Source organism: Harmonia axyridis, chromosome 5 (assembly GCF_914767665.1).
Source record: "Harmonia axyridis chromosome 5, icHarAxyr1.1, whole genome shotgun sequence".
NCBI classification, from domain to species: domain Eukaryota; kingdom Metazoa; phylum Arthropoda; class Insecta; order Coleoptera; family Coccinellidae; genus Harmonia; species Harmonia axyridis.
In genome coordinates, this window is record NC_059505.1 from 36,274,996 (window position 1) to 36,300,877 (window position 25,882).

Here is a 25,882-nt window from a genome sequence, read left to right on the forward strand (position 1 = left end):
AGACGTTATTGATATCTAGTCAGCCTAGACGGTTAACGTTGATATAAGACATAATATCATAGGGATTGAAAAAAACATTGCAACATTTACACTATGGATTATTATTCCATTCTATCTGATAAAATGTAGACAAACAATTATGTAATTAATTACATATGCGTAAAACTTTGCTTCCGCTGTTTTCTTCCAAAATTCGAGGCTTTATTGTAAAAGACTGATTATATATTTATGATTTGAAGTATTGTCAATCGCTGGCCACTACTATCTCCCATATTTCGGGCAGCGTACAAATCCCGCCTTGAAAAAACTGGTCATCTTTTGAAGCGATCCACTAATCGATCCAATTTTTTACTTCTTCATGAGACCGGAAGATCTGGCCAGCCAGGCCTTGTGTCATTGATCGAACAAGTGATAGTCCGAGGTAGCAACGTCTGGAAGAATACGGCAGGTGGGGTAGGACTTCCCATTTCAACGTTTTCAGATATGTATTGACCACTTTCGCAACATGGGGTCGAGTATTGTCATGCTGTAAAATCACTTCATTATGTCTCTCGTTGTATTGCGGTTATTTGTCTTTTAATGCTCGGCTCAAACGCATTAATTGTGTCCGATAACGATCGCCTGTGATTGTTTCAATCGGTTTTAACAACTCATAATACACTACGCCGAGCTGGTTGCACCAAATACTGACCTTGGAACCGTGAATATTCGGATTGGCCGTCGACGTGGAAGCATGGTCGGGATTTCCTCGTGATTTTCTACGCTTGGCATTATAGTAATCAACCTATTTTTCGTCTCCAGTCATAATGCAAAACAGAAATCCCTTCCGTCTTTGCATTGCAAGCAGCTGTTCACAAGCAAACAAACGCCGTTCAACATTTCTCGGCTTCAACTCTCGTACGGCATCCAATTTCCTTCTTTCTGAATCATTCCCTTGACTTTCAGGCGTTTTGAAATGGCTTATTGCGTCACTCCCAATGATTCTGCCAATTCTTGTTGCGTTTGACACGAGTCTTGATCAAGTAATGCCTTCAATTCTGCATCTTTGAAAACCTCTCTTCCACCGTCATGCTGGGCTTCGACTTTAAAATCACCGTTCTTGTGTCGTTAAAACCACTCTCGGCACGTTCTTCCACTAATAGCTGCCTCACCATAGGTATTTGAGAGCATTCGATGAACCTCATCGGAAGTTTCAATCATATTAAAGCAGAAAATTAAAACCTTCTCAAATGACGAGAATTCGTCTGGTAAGCCGACATGTTTAATCAAGAATAACTTTATGATGCAGACATAAATCGACTAATATTTCGATGTAAGCAAAGTTGTACACCTAATAGTTACTTTCGATGAAAGTTGAAACTATTCCAATATTCCTAACTTCTACTGACAATTCAATCGTTTTTGCAACACCGCACACTATTTTTATCCCTTCTCCTCTAGGCAAATATTGACAGATCACGATAATGTTACGTGGTTGTCTTCCCTCATAAGGCCCAAGGGCCACGTTCCGTCTCATCAACCTTAATAGCAGATTTCACCTTCCCAAAATGTCTCGATCGTCCTCTCCTAAGCCGTCCTCTACGCGTTTACTCTGTATGTACTTACTGAACACAAAAAAACAACGAAATTAACGATCGTACGTGGCGCAAAAAATCGGAGGACATGGAGCGCCCATCTGCGCGAGGATCATTAAGGTCCGTCGTTTCTAGACGTCATTACGCCTTATTAACCATTATTGATAGTGGCCGGCGGGCGTGAAACAAGCGGACAGACCTTGACAGGTCCCGGTAGACGGATCGTCGTCGTCGAAGCGGATGCGTGTTCCTGTCGATAGTCTGTGCTAATTCTGGCCGGGGAGGTATGATTGATGGCCCGGTTGGAATTGCACCGATTCTAAAGGTGGCCATTGAAGTACCGTCGACTCGTCGGTCAGGATCTGTCGATTTAACGTTATTTTGAATTTAACTATAGATTCCTCGCATCGAATAAAACACTTTTTTCCTTCACTATTTTTCCAGATTCGGTTCTGGTAAGAAGTTACCTCACTATGTTTCAGATCAGACCCCGATGTTCAAAAAACGTTCTTATTTGAGGGGTCCGTGACTAATAATTGAGGAGATATAACGATTTTTGTATGGAAATTCAATTTTTTCCCAAATTTTGAGTTCAAATTTCCTCAAGACTGTGAGGTCTATACAAAATCGATGAGCAGTGCCAGAATTGACTATCCCTGATTAGCCGAATTTTGATCTCACCTGAAAAATTTTTGAAAGTAAATGCAGACTAAGTATGGATACATACTTGGAAATGTTTGTCGCCAATTTCAAAATTTCCACCAGCAAAATGCATTTCTGACTTCCCTTGTCATTCTGTGCGTCCGCACATACTTCTAACAGCCTTACTCTGAAACAAATTCAATTATTGCATAATTACATACATGATACATTGATACATTCATCACAAATAGAGTTTTATAATAATGGCATCCAGTGGTGATGATAGAGATCCGACTCAAAGGACCAAAAATTTTATTATTTCTTTTCCGGAAAAAACAAGGACTGCTTTCGGTCGAGTGGTATGCAAAATAGACTTTTATTTGCTGTATCGTGCTTCACCTCATTCAATTCAATGTAAACTTTCCAGGTGGATTCACTCTGAACGACTCTATAATTTTCATTTTGTGACACGTTGCACGTAAACATAACATCAATCCTATACAAAAGCTATGTCAAAAATTGAACTGTTTCAGCAGTTACTAATTAATGTTGAAACGCCCTTTGAAACGGTTATAAATGACCGTCCTTGTGCAATAAGTCTCGTAAATCGTCTGGACAAAAAGTCATCCATATGGGTCACAGATGGATCAAAAACAGAGAAGGGCACCGGCATTGGGATATATGGACCTAAACTGAGGATCTCTAAAGCCCTAGGAAGTGAGCCCTCTATTCTACAGACCGAGATAATGGCTGTTTATGTATGCGCCCAGGAGTGTCTCAAAATGAACCTCAAGGGGGCGCATATCTACATCACCACGGACAGCCAAATCACGCTGAGATCCCTGGAATCGTGTTGCTAGGGGTCTCTGTTGACTTGGGACTGCCGTAACACCATAAAGCAACTGGCCAGAGGAAATAAGGTGACTCTACTATGGGTACCAGGGCACTGTGGGGTTGAAGGAAATGAAAGAGCTGATGAACTTGCTAAAAGTGCATCAAGGTTAACACCTGCTGAACCTGAGCCTTTCTGTGGGATAGAAAAAGACCAATATAAAGCTGCGGTCCAGCTACGGGAGTTGAACAGCAGGACAATCCACTGGACTAACACTCCTAGACTTGTTCAGGCAAAGAAATTCGTGAAGATTTCACCTACCTACGCCAAAAAGCTCCTGAAGCTGTCGCGAGCCGGGTTATGGTGGGACTGCTGACGGGGACTGTCGGTACAAAAATCATTTGTACCGTATGGGAAAGTCAGCAGACGAGATTTGCAGGCTCTGTGGATCGGAAGTAGAAACAGCCGAACACTTGGTATGCAAGTGTCCGGAGCTGGCTGGCCAAAGAACCATTCACATGGTTAAGCCGGTCCTGGATACCAGAGAGGTAACAGCCAAGGCCCCTAAGGAGTTTGTGAGTTTTATTAACGTCATTGACTACCTCCCTGGGTTTCTATGAATGAGTAGGGTAGAGAACAAAAGATCTGCATGGTCGCAGTTCCCGGAAGGCTTACCGAACCAAAACGACCCCAGTTCATATAATAATAATAATAATACAAATTAAGGTTAGTTCGTCATTATTAAAATATGTATTATAATTCCTATGTTCCCAGCATCACAAATATTTTTGGTAGTAAAAATTATTTTAAAAACTATCTCGCTATTCAAGCTGATTTCCTAGATTCCTGCCGATACAAAATGGTGAATGCGCAGGGTATAAAACACCTGAACGAAATCAGACACCTATACCATTCTAGTCCTTCACATGCGGATCACACCGGTCTTATAATTCCAAAACCAATCCACTCCTGTACTCGACGGAATTTCTTGGGCACGTAACTATGAAATATGGAGGAGCAGCATAGGTCGAACCTTACAATGTTAGCTTGTACCTTTTAGAGCACCATCCTCTAATTCACTCACCAACTGTTGACCACACTAATGAATTACCACGTTATTACGCCAATTAACATTCATTCAACCTTGTAGGTTGCCGTTTACGAGTAATAACAATCATAATCTGGCATCATGATACGCGATAGGAATTTCCTGTATGGTTGACGAGCTAGGCAACCAATTTTACAATTGGGTCGAGAAGGTTGCCTGTAAATTACGTATAGGAACAGGAATTACGTATGTATACGAATTTACCGCTAGCGTTTTACGGGAACATCAACATTTGCGATGTTCGTGTACTTCAGCTACATTTTTGCGAGAAATGTTGCAGCGGTGTTGCCGTTTCTTGATTTTCAGCAGGAGACCTACTGTTTTTGAATGGTGTGTCTGTATTTCTGGTTCGAAGTATGATCCATCACGGATCATACTTGCTAAGACGTCATTAGGCATTTTAGTGTAAGATTTACTCAACGAGCGGGTAGATACAGGGGATTCAGCGGAATGGCCTATTAGACGTTTTTGGAAGACTAATCATAATTTTGAGCTGAAAATTTCCCTATTGGAGTTTGAGACAATGATCTTTCTCTCTATAATATTTTCAGATCTATACTACTTCCGGTTTTACCGGAAACAGACTACTATTTCCTTATTTCAAATGGAACACCTAGTATATTATTCCATCATTAGATAACTTTTTTGATGACAATTTCAGCAATATGCCATACCTTGGGTAAAAACTCAACGGTTCATGAGTTAATAGGATTAAAAAAAGGTGTCTATGAGGACTCACATTTTTTTAATATTTCGGCAGAAAGTGCTTTTTTCGGATTTTTTTTTCTATTCTGCAGATATGTAGTATGTTCAGACCCTTGGCGGTTTGGACCAAAAATGTACAGGGTGTTTATAAGAAGATCATGAACTTGTATAACTCAAATTCATCAAAACTCAATATTTTCGAATTAGAACCTATATTTTTTATTATTTCAGTCGATTCTACGTACAAAAATAGTTTTTTCGAAAAATGGCTCATTTTTTAAATGGCTTTTCTACATATAAAATTTTATTGAGACATTTTGTATATAATCCTGTCAAGTATAGCAATTTCGCTTGTTTATATTATCGATCCTTTTCGACATGTCACAGGCGTTTGACGTACTGTCCTTGAAGTTTATTGAAAAATAATTATTTTATAATTTAGGTTTTTGTTGTGTTTCTTTTGTATATAATACTGTTATATTCGAAAAATTGAATTTTAATAGTAGAGGTCGCCATTTGTGCGTCTGATAAATGTAGTACGGAGTTCTGGAAGGTTCTGTGCCGGGATCGTTTCCATTTTAACTTCGTTATGAATGCTCTATCTGAATTTGGAATTTTAATGATATTTGTTCATGATGCAAACGTGAAATTCCTAAGCTTCCAATACCCTTCTCCTGGCATGCCAGTTATAGCAAAAAAGCTATACAAACAGTTTGAAGGGTGTGACAGTGAATCAATTTTCATTTGTACATTGTAGGTGCTCTAAAGTATGTTACTTAATCTTATCTTCTAGTGTATTTCGCTATGCTTGGCGAGAAATATCAATCTGGCAACACCGCATAGCTCTGATAGACCAGTAGCCCTCCTGTTATAAATAGATTTCTTTCTCCGTGTCGTGATCTTGCCACATAAATAATACTGTCTTTTTTTTCCAGGTGAGTTGGACGATATTTATGCGTACAAGACATGTTTCTTCGGTACCTCGTGGTAAGTACTGGTAGCGTTTCCCATTCACAAGATGTAGAAGCCACCAACGCAGCGCTTGTTTTAATTAGTGCGCAACGATGCCATTCATTTGGATTTGTCGCACCTTTTACGGACGAAAAAAAAATTGGCTAGATGTGCTTGGGATCTAGTGGCTGGGTTTTTCAGGAGAATATTGGAACTGCTTTTTTCTCGTTTGTGCCGAGGGGAATTTCTGCAAAAAGATGAAATGGGATAAAATCAACCTTTCATTCAATGACCAATGTTTCGGATGAAATACATCTTGAAAGTTAACTTGACACAAAATTTTTTTTTTTATTTTTGCAAAAAACTCGTTTCCCATAGGTTTTTCGCTATTTGTTGTCATTATCAATGTTGTAGGTGATTAAATTTGCTAAAACTTTCGTCCCTAAAATTTTTCTAAACGTTGAATCGTTTTCTAGATACAGAACGGAGAGCTTGTGGTTAGACCATCATTTAAGTTAGAAAAATAAGATTTCGTACTACAAAAACTTTTCTGACAGTTTTGTGATTAGTTGACTCAGTTTAGATGGACACTAGCAAAGACAAAATGAGTTATATTTCAGACGGCTGAAAATGTAAATAGTGTTCATTTCATGCAAAAATAATGGATTTTTTTTTACTACATCTTATATGTGCATTTTTGGTTCAGTGTATCAATTGCAATCAACTTTTAGATCTTTGCGATTCAAAATACGCTGCCATGTGAAACGTCCGGTAATTTATCTCAGAAGCAAGGTAATAAAAGACATCATTGCGAGTAGTATACTATACTAATGACTAATTGATTAATTAATTAATTCGAGATTTCTGATGAACAATTTCATTTGTCAATAAAATTGGAATTTGTTGATTTACAATAGATAAAAGGTGGAGAACTAGTTTATATTTAGAATTATAGGAGATGCATGAAAGATAAATATTTCCTTTTATCAATACTCACATTGAAAAATTACTCAAATAATTCCATTCGAAATTTATTTTGAATAACATCGCATTTCGTATCATTAGTTTCGATCCAGTGTGATGTATTCCTTATTTTCTTATAGCAATATTTCAATTATCAAGGAAACAGCTAAAGGATACAGTTTGTTATGATGTAAGCATTACCATTATTTGGACAAAGATGAATAAATCTACTCGGCGTTAAATTTTCTATTTACATCGTCATTCACCACCATAAATAATGATTTAAAATCGTGATAAATTGTTGTAATTCACCGAAATGAATCATACATACAATGTCGGTGAGAATTTATGGCATCCAGAAAATTTGTGTATTAGATAAATAATGTTACAAATGTGCCTTGAAATGAAACATCTTTTGAGGTGAAAGATTACAAAACGTTTTCAACCAGCTGACTAGACGTCAATGGGTTTATTGAATAAAAAAATAATTAATGTTAGGCCACAATCTGAGAAGCTAATAATATTCGACCTTTCAAATAAAAATTAATAGGTTGAAACGTTAAGTGATCTCATTCGACATTTCTTAAATTACTTTTTCGTGATTAATTTTTTCTTCGAATTCGCCAAGGGTGGCAGTTTTTGAAGGAAACTTGAGACATCTCAAGAATGCTGGAAAAAATCCATAGTAATTAGATCAGGACTGCGAGCAGATCAATAGTGTTAGATGGAGAACTTTTAGTGTTTAAAGTTTAAACTAAACAGAATTTGTATAGCAGGACCCATCTCAATACGTCTCGGACTGGAGTTCGTGGAATTTCTCTTGAAAAAATGATCTTCAAGATTTGGCCTACACTAAGTCTTGATTTAACACCTATAGACTTTCTCCTGTGCGAATTTACTCCAATAAATCAACTTCTCTGTCGCATTTGGAAGAAAATATTCTTGATCTGGTTCCACCAATTGAATAATGTGGAGTAATAGACAGAGTAATAAACATAGATAGAGGGAGTATACGCAATTTTTACATGTCCCCAATATGGTTAGATTACGTTGTCGGATTGTGATATATTTTCAAATCCACAATTTTATTATTTCGTTATGAATGTATATTATATTGAATGAAATATATTTATTTGAGTGATTCCCTATTAAATATGCGAATTTGAATATTTGGAATCCGATTTTTTTCTAATTGTCTAATTTATATTATGCAGAATATTTATTTTTTTCTGTATCTACCTGCTGAAATCCAAGGTTTGGCAACTTTTGCTCTCCTAGTGTCATCGGTTGTTTCACGTCGTTTGGCGTGCTTGAAGATTGTTTTTAGAATTTCTGATATATTTAGGTATTCATTTCAATATATTTTGAGTTAATATGGAACGTTGATTCACTAGGGGACATAAGAAGTGCGTTCTTTGTGAAGAAACTCGCGAATTGAGTGAAATATCGTATCACTGATATGTTTTCAGTTCCACGCGCTTAATGTCAAATTTGATAGTTCATGTTGGGGACAAAATTTGCTAACTGAAAATGACATATGCTCCCTCTTTCTATGTTTATTACTCTGAGGGGTAAGCCTTTAAAAAAAATTCACATGAATTCCTAAAGGTATTTTTTAGTAGATTAAGTTTTCAATACACCCACTGTTCACACTTTCTCCAATTGTGTAACAGTACTTTTCACGTCCCAATTCGAAACCTCCGAACGACCATAGACATTCCACGACCATAGAATCTAATTGCGATAGACGGAAAGGAAATTACGTGGCCATGATCATCATCGGCTAAGTACGTGATAAAATCACCTAGTATATCTCTTTCTATGTGTGTGGCACCACTGGGCCATCACGTCCGAGTCGTATAACTCGTCGCGATCATATCCAGACGTCGTTTTATACGTTTTGTTCGAATATCTGCCTATTCAGGTTGGGGCCGTAAGTGGAACACGGGAAGTAATAAAAATTTTGATGGCTCTTTTGTTGTCGATCTCTCGAACATAATAATATTGGATGGCGATCCGAGTCTTATCGATTAGGTCACTTTCGAGAAGAATAAGAACGAAGATAAGGCGACGCGCAGATGGTCGATCGTAAAAACATAAGTTTGGAGACGTTAGCGCAATCTAAAGGTGGGTTCACGTTGGAGACTTGCCGTACGGTTAGGACCTCAGATGAAAGGAAAGATAGAGGTGCCTTATAGCATTTGTTGACATCGCTATAACATTTTTGTTTACAAACACTTATAATGTACTGCGTTGCCATTCTGAGGAAGAAGTAATCTTTTCTCCGTTCTGTGGCATAGATGTTTTGCGAATATTCTGAGGATTTGGCAACACGGTTCTGTTGTTGTTATTGCACGTGTCAACTAGAGGTGCGTTAAGGGTTAACTGTTCATTTTAATTTCACGTTTGTAATCGGCGTTATTTCATACAAGTTTGTGAATTTTAAGTTACATATTGTTAATTTTAATCATGATAAATACTCGAAAAACATGTATAGTGTGTAAAACATCGGAAATGAAAACCTAAACTATCATAGCTAAGTTCACGTTTTGAGTCCATAGGCGTAGAATATATCTCGTCTATAGCGTAGTATTTGTGAGATATCGAAAATTTAATTCAATGCTAACATTTGTAGGTTTCCTTCAAATAGATAATTTAGCAAAATATGGTGCCACGTATCAATATTGCAAATGAACAATTTGCCCAAATATGCATATGTTTGTTCCAAACATTTCAGCACCGAAAACTTAATAAGAGGCAGTAAGAGAACCATTGACTACGCCACTGAAATGTTTACCGCCCCTCTAGTTGTCAATTTTGCAGGTTTGTTGTTGTCCTATCTCACTTTATCATCATACTGTTGCAATTGATTACAATACAACGCTATTTACTTCTAAGGGCACCTCTATCTTTTCTTTCCTCTGAGGTTAGGACACTTGTCGTATGATGGTTAGCAATTTTTGGGTGCTCGTTCTCTAAACTGATCGCTTTACCGTTCAGAAAAGGGGTTCTGTGAATATTTTGCTTTCCTGCTTCATCCTGAACCATAGAAAATTCAAGAAGAATATCAAAACAAAATCAGCAATATTTCGGTGAGAACAAAACGGACGGTGTTTAGATATTGGTTGTTCATTTGAAATAAAAAGTTGGTCACATCACTGAAATCATAGAAAATTCCAGAATGAAAATGGACAAAGAAATCTTTTCTCGGGATTAAAAATACGATTGAATTGAGATTACTTGATATCTACATATATTTCAACAGTAGATTCTTGATGTCAAAAGGAACACTTTTTATTTACTATTTTTTTTTTCGATTCAGTCTGCATGAAAAGATATAGCCATTATGAATTTTCATAATGCCACCACTAGAAACTTGCATACTAAAGTTTTTTCAATCATCAGAGTTACATAGTTTTAAAGTTCTGTTATACATGAGCTAAGAGCTTGTTTACTAAATAAACATCAATAAGATTTGAAGAAACCCATAGAGTAATAAACATAGATAGAGGGAGTATACGCAATTTTTACATGTCCCCAACATGGTTAGATTATGTTGTCGCATTGTGATATATTTTCAAATCCACAATTTTACTATATCGTTATGAATGTATACTATTTCGAATGAAATATATTTATTTGAGTGATTCCCTATTAAATATGCAAATTTGAATATTCGAAATCCGTTATTTTTCCTAATTATCGTATTTATAATTAGCAGAATATTTATTATTTTCTGTAGCTACCTGCTGAAATCAACTGCTGGCAACTTTTGCTCTCCTAGTCTCAACGGTTGTTTCACGTCGTTTGGCGCGCTTGAAGTTTGTTTTCTGAATTTCTGATATATTCAGGTATTCATCTCAATATATTTTGAGTTGATATGAAACGTTGATTCACTATGAGTCTTAAGAAGTGCGTCTTTTGTGGAGAAACTCGCGAATTGAGTGAAATATCGTATCACACAAATGTTTTCATTTCCGCGCGCTTCATGTCAAATTTGATAGTTCATGTTGGGGACAAAATTTGCTTACTGAAAATGACATATGCTTCCTCTCTGAGATTCGAACTGAAAGCGATCATCTTATGAAATGAGCATTTGCTACATTTATCCCATATAAAGTATTGATTTGCATCACTCAGTTCAATATTTCTGGAGCCATCATAATGAAGATGTGTGTATGAATCGACAGAATGTTACTCAACCATGTACTTAACGATGGATAAGTTGGACTCCACTTCCGATTAAATTTATTCTATTATGTGTACCTACACCTGAACTGTAGTTATGGATTTTCAACAGCCTGTATTTTTTCAACAAAGCCGAATCGGAAGAAGTGATGAAAAATAAAAATGTTTCTTCAGATCTCAGGAATGTACAACCCAAGACCCTGTATGTGTATAGAAAAAATGTCAAACTTTATGAAAATTTCGTTTGGTTAGTTTCATTAGAACCATAGAGAATTCAAGTAGGTTATCGAAAACCAGAGCCCGATCAGACCATTTTGAAATTTTGTGTATTGTCAGAATTTGAATGTTCAATTTCACTCTGAACAAAATTTAATTTAGTAATTTATCACAGAAAAAGAGTAGAACTTTGAACACAGAATGTTCGACGACTCGCAGAAATATTAGTTTTTCTTCCAGGTGAAAAATATGAAATGAAATGAAATTTATTGCTTTAAAAGATTTATGAGCGAAAATGAAACACCAAAACTGAGGTTTTTCGTCGCGTAATCTAGGTGCGGACGCGCCTTAAGGCCCAGAAGAAATCGAGATTAGTAGTGGGCGTAGTACTTTCCTTTGCTCGTTGTTAATTCACAATATGCTAAATATTTTTAATTCCTAGCGAGGAAAGTTGTAAGATCGGCACTCACAATGACCAATAAATATCGAAAGACCAATATTTTCTCATCAGAGGACGAATGCCGTGACAGAGTTATGGCTAAATTCTTTTGTGCGACTCCTTTGACCGATATTTTGGCTCGATTATTTTCCGTTTTTACATGATAATGTCGCGTTCTACTTTTTGAGTGTCTCGCAGATGCTAATGCAATTCAGTTTAGTGAAATTTCGGGACATGGTTCTTATCCCTATAGAAACCACACACAGTCTTGTCCCAAGATTCTGAAATGAAGAATCTGTTCCAAAATAAAAATTTCGGATGTGTTTAATGCAAGTGCATCAAGAATCAAGAAAAATCAATAAAAACAGCAGCGCATTATGTTCGATAATGATAAGATCACAATTTACAAATTAGCGTTGTCTGACCAGTATTTTTTTTTCAGTAGCAAATCAATTCTTAGAACAACCGTAAAATCAGTCATGCGTGGCAATCAGGGTCAAATTTTGTATGCCCAGTGATCTGTAACTGTACCGCGTATCATTATTTCTAATCGATACCCATTCTATTCAGGTAATGAGTTGAAAACTCCAGAAGGCAATTGAGATTGCTATACCGAAATTGAGAAAAAATATACGAATGTAAATTCTAGCTTGTTCAATACTATTCGAAAGAGCAATGTCTATTCACTTATTCAAACAAACGACACGATAAAGAATACGCAATAATCATTTGGATAACGGTGTTCGATCTTGGAAATATGGATTTTGATTAAAATACGCTATCTGAATCAACACAAATATCAATAATGCGATAATACGAAATTGATGTTATTAAATTTGAATCATAAACCTTAATGGTTGAGGAATCAATGAGTTACCGTTGTATTAAGTTTTTTCTTCAATAAAAGTAATTTTTCCTGTGTATATCGCCTCTGGTGATCATTGTGCTTCCCTCTCTCTCTCTCTTTTATTTATACGTTATCTGAGTTTACATGATGCGTATATTCCCACAATCGCAGCTGTGTTGAGGAAAATTTGTGTTATTTTTATTGCGGATAATGTTTATCTGAGCTGATCCGTTTATAACGAGAGTTTTGAGGAAAATTATTCGAAATGTTTGAGGCGATTATGTAATGCGCGAAATAGACATAAATATCGTTTAACCGCGAATATTCTACAGCTTGAAATGTTTCATTGTTTTGGTCTGAATATTAAGCCAATTGAAAAGTCCCCGGTCTGATGGACAGATGGCGGAACTAGTATTGAATCCATATCATTTTTAGTGAGTACCAAACTTCAAACGATACGTGTCAAAATTTGACAGCAGTCCGACCATTAGTTTGTGAGATATTGCGTTGTGAGTGTAGCTACTTTCGTTATTTGAAAAAAAGAATTTCGTCAGCTGATAAAATATGGCTTTTTAAAAGGAAAAAATACATTTGAAGCAAAATCTTGGCTTGATGAAGAGTTTCCGGGGTCTGCACCAGAAAAATCAATCATCATTGGTTGGTATGCTAAGTTTAAACGTGGTGAAATGAGCACCGAAGACGGCGAACGCAGTGGACGCCCAAAAGAGACTGTCACCGACGAAAAAGTCAAAAAAATTCACAAAATGATTTTGAATGACCGTAAAGTGAAGTTGATCGCGAGAGCAGACATTGTGAAGATATCATCTGAACGTGCACATCATATCATTCACGAATATTTGTACATGAGGCAGCTGCGTGCAAAATGGGTGCCGAGCGAGGTTACAATCAATCGAAAGCAACAACGTGTTAATGATTATGAACAGTGTTTGAAGCTGTTTAAGCGCAATACACCTGAATTTTTGCGTCGATATGTGACAATGGATAGAACATGGCTCCATAATTTCACTCCGGAGTCCAAACGACAATCAGCTGAGTGAACTGCACACGATGAACCGAATCCAAAGCGAGGAAAAACACAAAAGTCAGCTGGCAAGTTTATGGCATCAGTATTCTGGGATGCTCAAGGTATAATATTCATTGATTACCTCCAAAAGGGTCAGATAATCAACAGCGATTATTATATAGCGTTATTGGATCGTTTAAAGGATGAAATCGTCAAAAAACGGCCCCATTTGAAGAAAAAAACGTGCTGTGACAATACAACCTGTCACAAATCGATGAAAACAATGGCAAAATTTCATGAATTGGGCTTCGAATTGCTTTTGCATCCACCGTATTCTCCAGATGTTGCCTCCAGCGGGATTAATTTGGATAAGTATGAAGCCATTTACGACCCAAGCCGGCTGACTGTACCAAATTTCATCCGAATTGAACAAGTAGAATGCGAGAAATTTTGATCGAGTATACCCATACTGAATTTCATCAGAATCTAATGATAATTCTAGAAATTAAGGGCGTTGAAAGGATTTGCGGATACACAGACAGACATACACGGAATTAAAGTAGCTCAAAAAGGTTTGAAACGTTTTGATAGCCATAATTTTCAAATCGCAAACGAAATTTTGCAAATTTTATCCCGAAAGCTGTTTAAGGCTTCCACCCACCTCCGGGCACAGCCGGAAGCAATATCTAAAGATCGTTTTCCCATCGCCTCGGATTTCTTCGCGATCTCAACTCAGCCGCCATATTGCGATCCCCGTTCCCCTATCAATTACGTCGTCGATCTTGACATTTCGAGACCAATTTTCTCTTCCTCTCGAATTAATAAATTCTCGACCACTCGAAATATCATTCTGCGAAGTGCCGGGACGTGATCCGGCTCGAGGGACCAGATAGTCCAAGCCAATTCCATCGGGCGAGAATCGATTATTTATAGCATCGGTTACTTTCTAGGATCGGGAGATACCTTGCGGATGAAACGATAGGCACGCGTTTTTGACGCTAAGTTCGGTGAATTGCGAGTATGGGCAAGGTTGCGATGTCTGAAATACAGGTGTGCTCTTGCGAGATCCTAAGATTGAACTGGCAACTTTTAGGGACCAGCATTGTTAGTTTTTGATGGTGTTGGTGACTCTTCACTTGATTTCCGCTTCGTTTCTCATGTTGCTTACGTCGACTTTATGACAATGTCGTTTTGAGGTTAAATCAGCAATATGTATCTTCTTCTTCTTTCAGTGAATCCTCGGTGAAGATTGGCTACAACCATGTCAAATTTTTCTTCATTTTGAGAGGTGTGAAACAACTTTTGGACATTTATAGCTGTCCAGTCTCTTATATTCTTCATCCAGGAGTGTTGCTTCCTTCCTGGACCCCGTTTTCCCTCTATTTTGTCCTCTATGATCAAGTGGAGCAATTGATACTGATCACTCATCAAGATGTGTCCGAAATAGGGCGTTTTTTGCTTGTCAATAGATAATAATAGCTCTCTATCTGCATCAGCACTGATTCGACACTATCTGACCAAGAAATCTTGAGCATTCTTCAAAAAACCCACGTCTTAAACGCTTTGATTCGCCTCATAGTTGCCAGCTCAAGTTCCCAGAATTCCATCTCATATAGAACAACAAGGTTAGGTTAGATTATGTAGTTTCTCAGGATGTCCAAGGATGCGCTACTTGGAAGTCTCTTCATTTGCTCAAATGCTGATCTAGCATACTTTATTCTTGATCTTATTTCGATTCCTGGGTCTAGACTGTCTGTTGTTCAGCATACTGAGTAAACATAAACATAAAAACTGTGAACGTAATGGTTTTGAGCGATGGTTATTGAAGTGGCGTGAGAATGCATTGGAGGTAAAGATATAAGAAGGCAGTGTATCCACTATTTTGCGTGAACATATGTCCTTAAAGAATATTTGCTCGAAATAGGCTCTTGCTCATAGCTGATGGAAAATAACAAAGCATCATCGATTCTGAACGATGTTTAGAGCTGCTTAGGTGGAATAAACAGGATGTTTTGCGTCGATATGAGACAGTGGATTCATTCTACACTCCTGTGACAAAGAAGCGTCAGCTAAGTGGAAGACAGTCGTAGAAAGGACTTAAATCTCAAACATCAGTTGGCAAGGTTAAGGGCTTTTGTAGTTTTGGTTGTGTATATTTCATTATTTGTTCATTAAGTATCATGACCAAGATGAAACCATCAACAGTGAATACTTAATAACGTTCTTGGATCGATTGAGTGTGGAAATTAAAAATTAAAATTGTCGCCACCAAGACAATTCGCCTTATCACAAATCGATTAAAATCATGGAGAAATTGAAAGCAATGCTGTTCTTACTTAGCTTATTCTCCAGATCTGGCCCTCAGTCATAACTGCCTTTCAGCAGACGTGAAAAGAACGCTACAGGGCAAGAAATTTGGCTCTAATGAAGAAGTGATTTCGCAAGTTGATGCCTCTTAGGCAAGCTCACTACAAGTTGAAAGAGAGTTGGAGTTCATATATCACTCTTGAAAGGGACTATGTAAACGAATAAAGTTGATTTTTTAAGAAAAAATGTGTTTTACTGGTTAGGCCCGGTCATATTGAGGGTAGTGTTAGTTGTCTTGGTTGTCCTTACCGGAACACAAAGCCAGAAAAACTCAGTGATCCAATAATATATAGTAATAAATGATTTTTTTTTTATATAGATAGAAAAATTAAACAAAAAATACCATTCTCAGTGGGGAATTCCTGTGTACACAAATTTGCAATTGCATTTGTTGTATCTGCAGAATCTTCCAGGGTGGCTGCACAGCCACCATCTCTATTCGTGTCACCCCCAGCGGCGCGCGGCAACAGGTCGCCAACACCCTTTTTGGCCAACGGCGGTGCCGATCGAAGAAGAAGAAGAGGAGCAACCGGAGAGGATTTCCGATTTCCTGAACGCTTCTATGGGCGGTAGAGGGAGACGGTATCCCGATGCGGCGGACGCCGAATCGACTACCGATCGCAGCATGGCCAGTCCGCCTTGCGAACGTAACAGAGAGGTTGGTACGCCTGACCGGTGATTGCCCGCAACGTCGATTTCTTTTGCCGCAGCGCGAAATAATTTTTTTTTTGTTGGCGTTTTTGCGAGTATTTATGTTTTAGTGGGGCTTCGCGCCCGATTGGATTTTTTTTGTTGGTGGTTTTGTGACACCAAGGAAGTTTTTTTTTTGAGTGGATTAAGAGGATATTTTTGCTGGAGTTGGGATTATCTTGATTGTTTTTGGAGGTGAGAACTGTGATTTTTTTTGTGGTATTTGTGGTTTAAATGTGAGGAATTCGGTGCGCTCTTATGCTCAATTTTATAGATGATGCGTTATGTTAGTTTACCGCATTTTGGAAATCCCTAAGACGTACACAATGATAACATTGTCTTTTGGTTAGCAGAGATGATGATGTTGACATTTCACACAAATGAACTTGAAGTATATGGTGACGATGAAACACATTTTTTTTCGACGTAATTGCTGGATTTGCCGTGAATTCTTTTTGAGAGCATCCGAACCTAAAAAAACTCAAGGAGAATATCGAAAAAATGCTTTATACTCCCTTAATAGGATTGAGTTGAAATTCAGTTTGTACATGTGAAATAATCCTTCAATTTTGGTTTATTATTTTCATTAACCATGGATTCGTTCGAGGAACAAACTTCAACTCAACTTGAAATTTTCAAAGTTTAAGTTTTGAGAAGTATAAAACCTAAAATTGATTGAAAAATCCGTTCGTACGCCGTCCTGAGCTTTTCTAGTAAATAATGAAAAATATTGGCATGGAATTTGCAACAAAAAACTGTGATTACAACCCATGAATTTTTGAGACAAAAAATCGAGAACTCAAATTTTGCAAAATTCATATTTACTTGAAGTGACAACGCACAACCATAAAATTTCAAACCTGTAATGCTATCGTTACCCTGGTTGAAATATTTCCTTACTGCAAGGCTCTAGCTCAATAAGTGTAGGAGTTATGGATTTTACAATATTGCTCTTTGAATATCATATTATCATCATCACAACAAAATTACTCGATCGGCCTAGATGCTTGTACCTTATTGAATACTTCATCCAATTTCACAATTTGCTTTTTTTCTAATAATCTTTAGGTTTGAAATATTTTTCGAGCAGAATGATATCTCGTAAACCATTTTGTGAAATTTGCAGTGTTCTTACGTCAAATTTCAGGATGATCGTTCTGTCAGAACTCTTCACCTAGATAAAGATAAAATAACCGATAACAATAACATCATGATGAATCGTATCTCGTATATGACAGTTCTGTGGTCTTAAATAGTTTCATGAATGACGAGCGCTCAAAAGCTTCCACACCAAATCGGGGATTTTATCAAAACTCGAAACGGTTGTCTATAAATGGGGATTTTGGTTTTGAAAAGAGGAAAAAGTGAGCACGAGATATGTCAGGTAGATACGGTGGTCATTACATACGATTTGTGAGTTTTTGGCCAAAAATTCGCAAATGTGGTAGAAAATGCTTGGATTATTTGTCCCACAAATCTAGTTCCTGCGAAAAAATCATGTAACATTTTCAGCTATTTGAAAATTGGCAATAAGCGCGGTAAATGGACGAAGAAATGACAGTTATCGATCGAAATCATCGTCTATTATAGATAATAACATTTGTGGCTACATAGCAACAAAAATCGTCTCGACAATCGAATTCACACAACTTCGTTATAAAGTTTATAAGGTAGCATTTTTATCTCTTGTTTGATAACTCTTATCTCAAAATTTCCATACTTGCTTGGTTTATAACCTGCAAAATTTCCTGAGTATCTACAAATAAACTGAATAACACTTGAGTTCTATTCCCCCCTCTTCAAAATTTCCATGGACTAGGTGGAACATTCCTAGTCTTAAAAGAAATGATGAGATAATTTATTTCAATAATGTCAATTTGGATGGATGCTTATGTAAATCATTGGAATCTGAATTTTACGGTAATATATCAGGTTACCGTAAAATTTTATCTAGTTTTACTTCATTTTTATGGATGTCGTAAATTAGGACTCAAATGTCAAAACAAGAAATGTCCTTGAATCATCTTTATGTTATTAAGATTTTTAAATTCCAAAAACCTTTCATATTGTTTTTAGATTGTTGTCATTCATGATCGAGAGAATTAGTTATGTTATTGAACTATTTAGGTACTCATGATATTATCGATACTCATTTAAATGAAAAAATCCTGAAAATCCAATTCAAATTATTCAAACCACAAAATACTTATTGACAATTACGTAACATTCATATTATATGTTAATGATTGAATTGTCTAATATTCTGTAGGAAAATTTGGGAGATATGCGATATAGTTATGATTAATCTCAGTGTCAACAATATTTGCTTGCATAATACAACTTGAAAGTTCAATTGAGGATTTATCTGTGAGCATCAGCAGCCTTGTGGTGGAGCAGATGCGCTTACATCTTTTGTGCTTTTATTGCGTACCTGAAAGAAATAAAGAATGGCTTAAAAAAGTATGTTGGGGGATATAGTTCTAAACCCCTGAAGTTATTTGAACCTCATTCGAAAGCAATGGGTTGAATATGAGACTCTTTATTCATCTGTTTTATTATCATGTGAGAATCACCCAATCGTGAAATTTGGTACAGTGCACTTTACATGTGATGTATTCAGGGGATATTGGATATCTAAGGTTATCAACTTGGGATAATATTGTATGCGTTTTGTTGAGTGATTTTTTTTCTATCTGCTTCTGCATTCTGAATTGACGATTTTTTCAATCGATGAATGAATAATTCTGATGCAAATTAAGCAAATTAAAGAGCGATAATCGATTTTGTACGTCATTAAACTTACATTTCGAATTCATTCACTTGATGTTTCGTCAATAAAATTTCGTTAATCTAATTCGAAAGAGAAGTCATTATCATTACGATTGGATTTGAAATCAAATTTTGAAAACTTTTTAACTAATGAGATCGGAACCTGAAGGTGATCAATATTGCATTGTGAAACAGAGTTAAGTTCTTCAATTGTGATAATGATAATCTACTTGATGTTCGTTTTAAAGCAATTTTTTATTTTCACGATTGATGTTTGCATGTCCTTTGATTATAAAGATAAATGAAGCTTTTGTATTCAAGAATTGTTCTGGAGTCTACCATCGTTAGAAGGATGATGAAATGTTTACTTCGAATTCAAAATGTCGTCCTGCAGATCATATAGATAACTTGATTTGTTCTTATGTTACAGGGCGTTTCTGAAAAATGACTGTTTCAAATATTTCGCTATATCTTGGTCATTTTTATTGGTTATATGATACCTCAGAGTAATAAACATAAATAGAAGGAGCATATGTCATTTTCAGCTAGCAAATCTTGTCCCCAACAATTAAATTTGGCATGAAGCGCGCGGAAATGAAAACATATCAGTGATACGATATTTCACGAGTTTCTCCACAGAGAACGCACTTCTGCTGTCACATAGTGAAACAACATTGCATATTTACTCAAAATATATTAAAATAAATACCTAAATATATCAGGAATTCGGAAAACAAACTTCAAGTGCCCCAAACGATGGAAAATAACCGATAACACTAGGAGAGCAAAAGTTAGAAATTAATGATCGTTTCATATATAGATATAGAAAAAATTCAATAGGCTCCTTGTATTTGAGGTAAATTTCATTAAAATTCAATGACTTCATTAAATTTTAATGAACATTCCTGCAACTGGGTGTAAATTTTATAGTTCTCAAGATGCCTTCAGTGAGTATTGAATTTTGGACATCCTATACATCCTCGTGTCCAAGGGCGGATATAGCTCTTTTTCATGGGGGGGGGGGGGGGGGTGTAGTAACTGATTTTATTCGTATGCGCGTTCGAATCTAAATAGGCTTAATTAATGTACGAGGTACGAGAAGAAACTGAAAAAAAAAAAAAAGGTTCTCTACAACTTGCTGATGCCGAACATTTATAAGGATTATACGATAAGATTCGGCAAGTGTGTGCAATTATCCATCTGTGACACTGAAATATCCAGCCCTCAAAGAGTCCGACGAATATTTATTTATTCTCCTTCATCTGGATGTAATAAACAAAAACAAACGATTCAGAGCGATCCGAGAGGTCGTCGGTGAAACCAGAACGTCCTAATAGTAGCATTTTTGCAACAAAATACAGATTACGTATTCACTTGGTCCGTTTTCTGGCTGATCGAGCGATATTTCGAAAACTACAATAGCTATAGGCTTTCCGTTTTTTCAGTTTAATTTGTGCTGAAAGGTTTTTGCTTATAACGCATTTAGGAAGTTGTCATTGATTGTAATATTTGGGAAATTAGTAATTTGAAATTATTGCATGATATATATTTTATGTGCACCAAGTTCCGTAACTTTTTTTCAGGGTTTCGATATTCATGGGAGGGGGGGTAATTACCCCCATTACCCCCCCGTAAATCCGCCCTTGCTCGTGTCCAAGATTAACATCTCCTGAATTTCCATTCTTGACATCCTGAAACCAAATAGAGAGAACCGATTCCGAAGGCCGTTAAAATCGCCGATACGTCAATTATTCCATCGATCGACATTCGATTCGAATCAATTAATCTTATCGACGATCGAAGATGCGATGCGAGATAAATATATCGAATTTTCCGATCGGTTTAACGTCGCGCAAATATGCGCTTTCTATACCTACTACGATCTCGCTTGTAGCGGGGCGCTCGCAACATCGCGATGTATCGATCAAGGACGGCCTTAATCGATGACAGGAGCAGACGATAAAAGTCGAATTAGACGCTATCAGGTACAAATAAGGCCGCTTTTTCTGTTGACGTCGCGTGGAAAGCGAGGTGACCGAGATTTTCGCCGTTTTAGAAGAATGGTGTTGGGAAATTCTTCATTGTGCACTTGGTCCGTTGACTTATCAACTGTGAGTTTTAAATTTTGAGGCGAAATTGGTCTTGTAACGCTAAAATCGTTAGTACCTCGATATTTTTCATTTAACGTTTACTTAATAATGAAAGAAACCAATTAATATTTTCTCCTTTTTAACTTTCGAGGGTTATTTTTCAATTCCCATCAAAATAATGAATGAATAAATCTGTTAGTGATATAGTTAGTATATGATTTATCTTCTCATATAAAGGATGTTTTTTATAGAGCTGTAGAACTTCAAATTGCAATAAAACAACGAGGGATTATTCGCTTGACATGAATTTTATTTATCCGCAAGATAATCTTGTGGCATTACATTTTAAATATGATTTCTGGCATATGACCGCCACGGCTGGCTCGGATGTAGTCCAATCTGGACGTCCAATTTTCGATGACTTTCCAACATTTGTAGCCGTATATCGGCAATACGCGGCGAATATTGTCTTCCAAACGGTCAAAGGTTTGTGGCTTATCCGCATAGACCAATGACTTTACATAGCCCCATAGAAAGTAGTCTAGCGGTGTTAAATCACAAGATCTTGTTGGTCAATTATTTTCGACATAAAATTGCACTATTTGCAAGCGTTGTTCAGGCGTGAGCCTATTCATGATGAATTGCCAAACCAAACTGAGAATAAATCACTTAACAGCTGTTAAATAGGTTGCCATCTCGAACAGTAATGCCAACTTAAAGTTATATACCTCGATAAAAAACACCCGTTAGTAATCATCAATTCCCAAACACTTCGATATTCAAAGGGACACATATCCCATTAAGAATGACCTCCGAAATAAACATCAATAATGCACGGGGCCCCTTGGTAAACCACCACGTCCCTTGCACGCAACACCTACATAAATTCCCACCCCACTTCGAAAAGCAACAGTTCGCCCCCAACTAAAAAAAATATACGCCTTTATTCAGTCATAATCACCGAAATTATTTCGTATACGAAACTTGAGAACGACAAATTATCGTGGTGTCCGTGGGTCTACGGAACCCCGTTTAGACGCGTATCGATCGAAAATACCGAGTGTATCGCACGCAACGATCGGGGAAAAACCACGGTGACGCTAGCGTGCAAACGGCCATGTTTTTTTTTATCGTATTGCGCACCGGAAACATTAACACAAAGGCCGTTTCTATGAGCAGAAATTACAAGGTGCCCCAGGCCCTCTAGACCTATTTCGCGTTGTCTAATGACCTGACAGGAATTACAGACCGTGAATACGATACGTTTTTTTTCTTTCTTGCTTTAGATCAGCTCCTATGTTTTGCTGGAATTACGCGAGTTTTGCGTCCGATAATTTTGATTTTTGTATTGTTCTATTGGATTTTGGTTGGAAGTCAAGTAAAATGAAATTTTTACTTTTAGCAATTCAACCATTGCCAATCTGATCAAAATTGATCTTTGTCATCAGTTGGTGAATATTGACACAAAATTTAAAGAAAAATGTAGTAATATTCCTCAGAGTCATAAACATAGATAGAGGGAACATATGTCATTTTCAGTAAGCAAATTTTGTCCCCAATATGAACTATCTAATTTGACAGGAAGCGCGCGGAAATGAAAACATAACAGTGATACGATATTTCACTCAATTCGCGAGTTTCTCCACAAAGAACGCACATCTTATGTTTCATAGTGAATCAACGTTTCATATTAACTCAAAATATATTGAAAAAAATACATTAATATATCAGAAATTCAGAAAAAAAACTTCAACCGCGCTAAACGACGTGAAACAACCGATGACACTAGGAGAGTAAAAGTTGTCAAACCTTGGATTTCAGCAGATATATACAGAAAATAATAAATATTCTGCTTATTCTTAGGGAAAATATTGGTTTTCAAAGTATTCAAATTTGCATATTTAATTGAGAATCACTCAAATAAATATATTTCATTCAATATAATATACATTGATGATGATGATGATGATAAAATTGTCGATTTCAATATATATGACAATCCGACCACGTTATCTAACCATGTTGGGGACATGTTAAAATTGCGTATATTCCCTCTATCTATGTTTATTACTCAGTAGCCTCTGGTAATTATATGATGCTAAATTTCTCTGTGTTCATCAACAGTTGAAATCATACAAATATTGAGACTATTATGGGAAAAAGGTTTTGAACATTTTCTATTGTTTATATTGATACAAATCATACGATGTAGTAAACTTGTGAAATCAGTCAAATTTAATGGTTCCAATAAATGGTACAGGGACCTAGTGTTCCCATTAAAAAAAAATAACTAAACTCTGTTTCACAGCTTCGTAATCAAAAATCCTGCTAAATGGACCTGCAATCCACTAGATTCTACTTAAAAAAATTACCTGTAAATCTTTTAATTTCAGAGTTCTATCATCAGTATTAGCGGAGATATAAATTTTTTTCGATATCGCCATTTTTTCAATTTTCGCTTGTAACTCGAAAACTGAAGAAGGTGACCAAAACTGAGTAGTACTCTTGTTAGTTTCTCAGAAAAAGAGAACGAGAATGGGGTATCAGATCTTGTCTATCTCCCTTGATTTAAAAGTGATAAAACATAGTTACACTGTACAGGGTGGGCAAATAAGCGAACTTCAGAACGCCTGAAGCTATCGCTTTGCGACCTGCAGGTTTTTATATGCAAATTTGATGGAATTTCTGTTTCTGTTAAGAAAATCCTATCATTACATTTGAAATTTCGGAGTTAAATGACCAAAACAATGAACTTCTGACTTAGCGCCCCCTATAGAAAACATCAAAAACAAATTTATCATGAGTATATTTTGTCCCAAATCAACAAGTTATTATCTTCCAGACGAGATCTAATTTGCTCTGAAATGTCGAGCCAGTTACAGGCGTTTCAATCAGTCAGATTTCTCCCCTCCGCCTACCCTTATTTGATGTCGTAAAATCGAAAGTGACAATTCAGAAAGATAGAGAATTTTTCAAGGATAACAGTGATGATATTTTTTCTTCAACTTCATATGAAACATTTTCGACAAAATTCATTTTTCTACTCGACGGTAGCTATTACGCCCCCTAGCGGTAGAGGTATGAACTTCAAAACAATTTCCAGTGTGTTTTATTGTACACTTTAGTGGTAAAAATTTTCACCGCAAGTCTCTACGATGAGTGGATCCTGAGATATAGCCGCTTACCTCGCTTATTTGCCCACCCTGTACATACTCTAGCCCGATATTCCGCGAATTTTACAACGTACTCCATCTCTAACGATGCCTTCATTTTCGACTGCGAACGCCACCACTCAACCGCGAAACTACTAAATGGATCGTTATACACGAAAAACGCGATTCATATGTCTAGCGGACGATAAAAGCGCCGTAAAAACGTTTATAAATAAATGGGGCCCGAACCGTACGATACCAAAGAGCGCAATAATTATTGTTCCGAATAGAAAGTTCGAGATTTCATGCTGGATCCATTATCCGACGCGACCTTGAAACAAATAGCAATAGGGTACCGAATGTGGGACAAGAATTAGGCGAGGATTGAAACAATCGAAGTTGCCGGCAACAAAAAAACGCGGACATGTCGATCCGATGGCCATTAAACATACACGAGATCGATCCGATGGTTTTTTTTTCGTCAGGTTCCTGATTCCGTTTTAATTCGATATTGTTGATAGTATCGGTGCTGTTTCGTGGAACAATCGACATAACCCAGATTCGGGTATGAATCATCGGAAGAAGAAGAACAACAAGAAATCGATTGTGGAGTAATAACGGTAGTCGAACGCAGGCTACGACGTTAGTCCGAAAAGTTGTGACGGCCTATTAATTGAATTATTCTAATATTTTAACAAGCCAATTGAAAAGTACCCGGCCCACCATAGTGAAACACATTTTTTTCGGCAAAATTCGATTTTATTATTCAACACTCGCTCTGCTCGCCGAAGGGGCTCCGCCCCTTGGACCCCGTCACTATGCCGGTAGATCCTTCACTGGGTATCCCTCTAGAAAATAAAAGATTTTTTTCGGAAACCTTGTATCGTTAGCTGATTTTAGACGATTCACTCGGTATCCTATGCTGATTCTAGGGTAGAATTCTATATGACTTCTTTCCTAGAACATACCGTTTCGCCCTTGCTCACATGAAAATATTTGATGCAAATAACTTTCCATGACGACAAATCAAGGGCGGTCCTAGCCTTAAATTTTGAGGGGGTTCGCCGTTATGTGCTTCGAGTATTTCTATGGGACCAAATCCCAGATTATACCGATATCAAGCCTTACCTCTCAAAAATATTTATATTTAGATATTCATATGAATATTTATATAAGGCGTACAACTTTGCGTCCACCGTTTTGCAATAGATGGCTGTAACGGTAAGTGGTAGTAGAAATAAATATATCGTAGATGTCATACAATAAGTTTAGGTATTTGTGAACATAACGCCATTGACATGTTAGTCGATTTGTGTCTGCATCAT

At 36.8% G+C, this 25,882-nt stretch overlaps 1 protein-coding gene across 10 annotated transcripts in view; it reads left to right on the top strand.

Moving 5' to 3' along the window:
- The window catches only part of LOC123679748 (rho GTPase-activating protein 21-B), a 259,603-nt gene that overhangs the window by 90,736 nt on the left and 142,985 nt on the right, over positions 1-25,882 (top strand). Inside the window, exon 1 of one of the 10 annotated variants that reach the window (XM_045617209.1) lies at positions 16,476-16,741. The exons of the other annotated variants lie outside the window; for them this stretch is intronic. The gene's annotated coding sequence lies outside the window, so the exon portion shown is untranslated. Of the gene's footprint in view, positions 1-16,475; positions 16,742-25,882 lie in introns of those variants that run through there. 10 annotated transcript variants of the gene reach the window in all.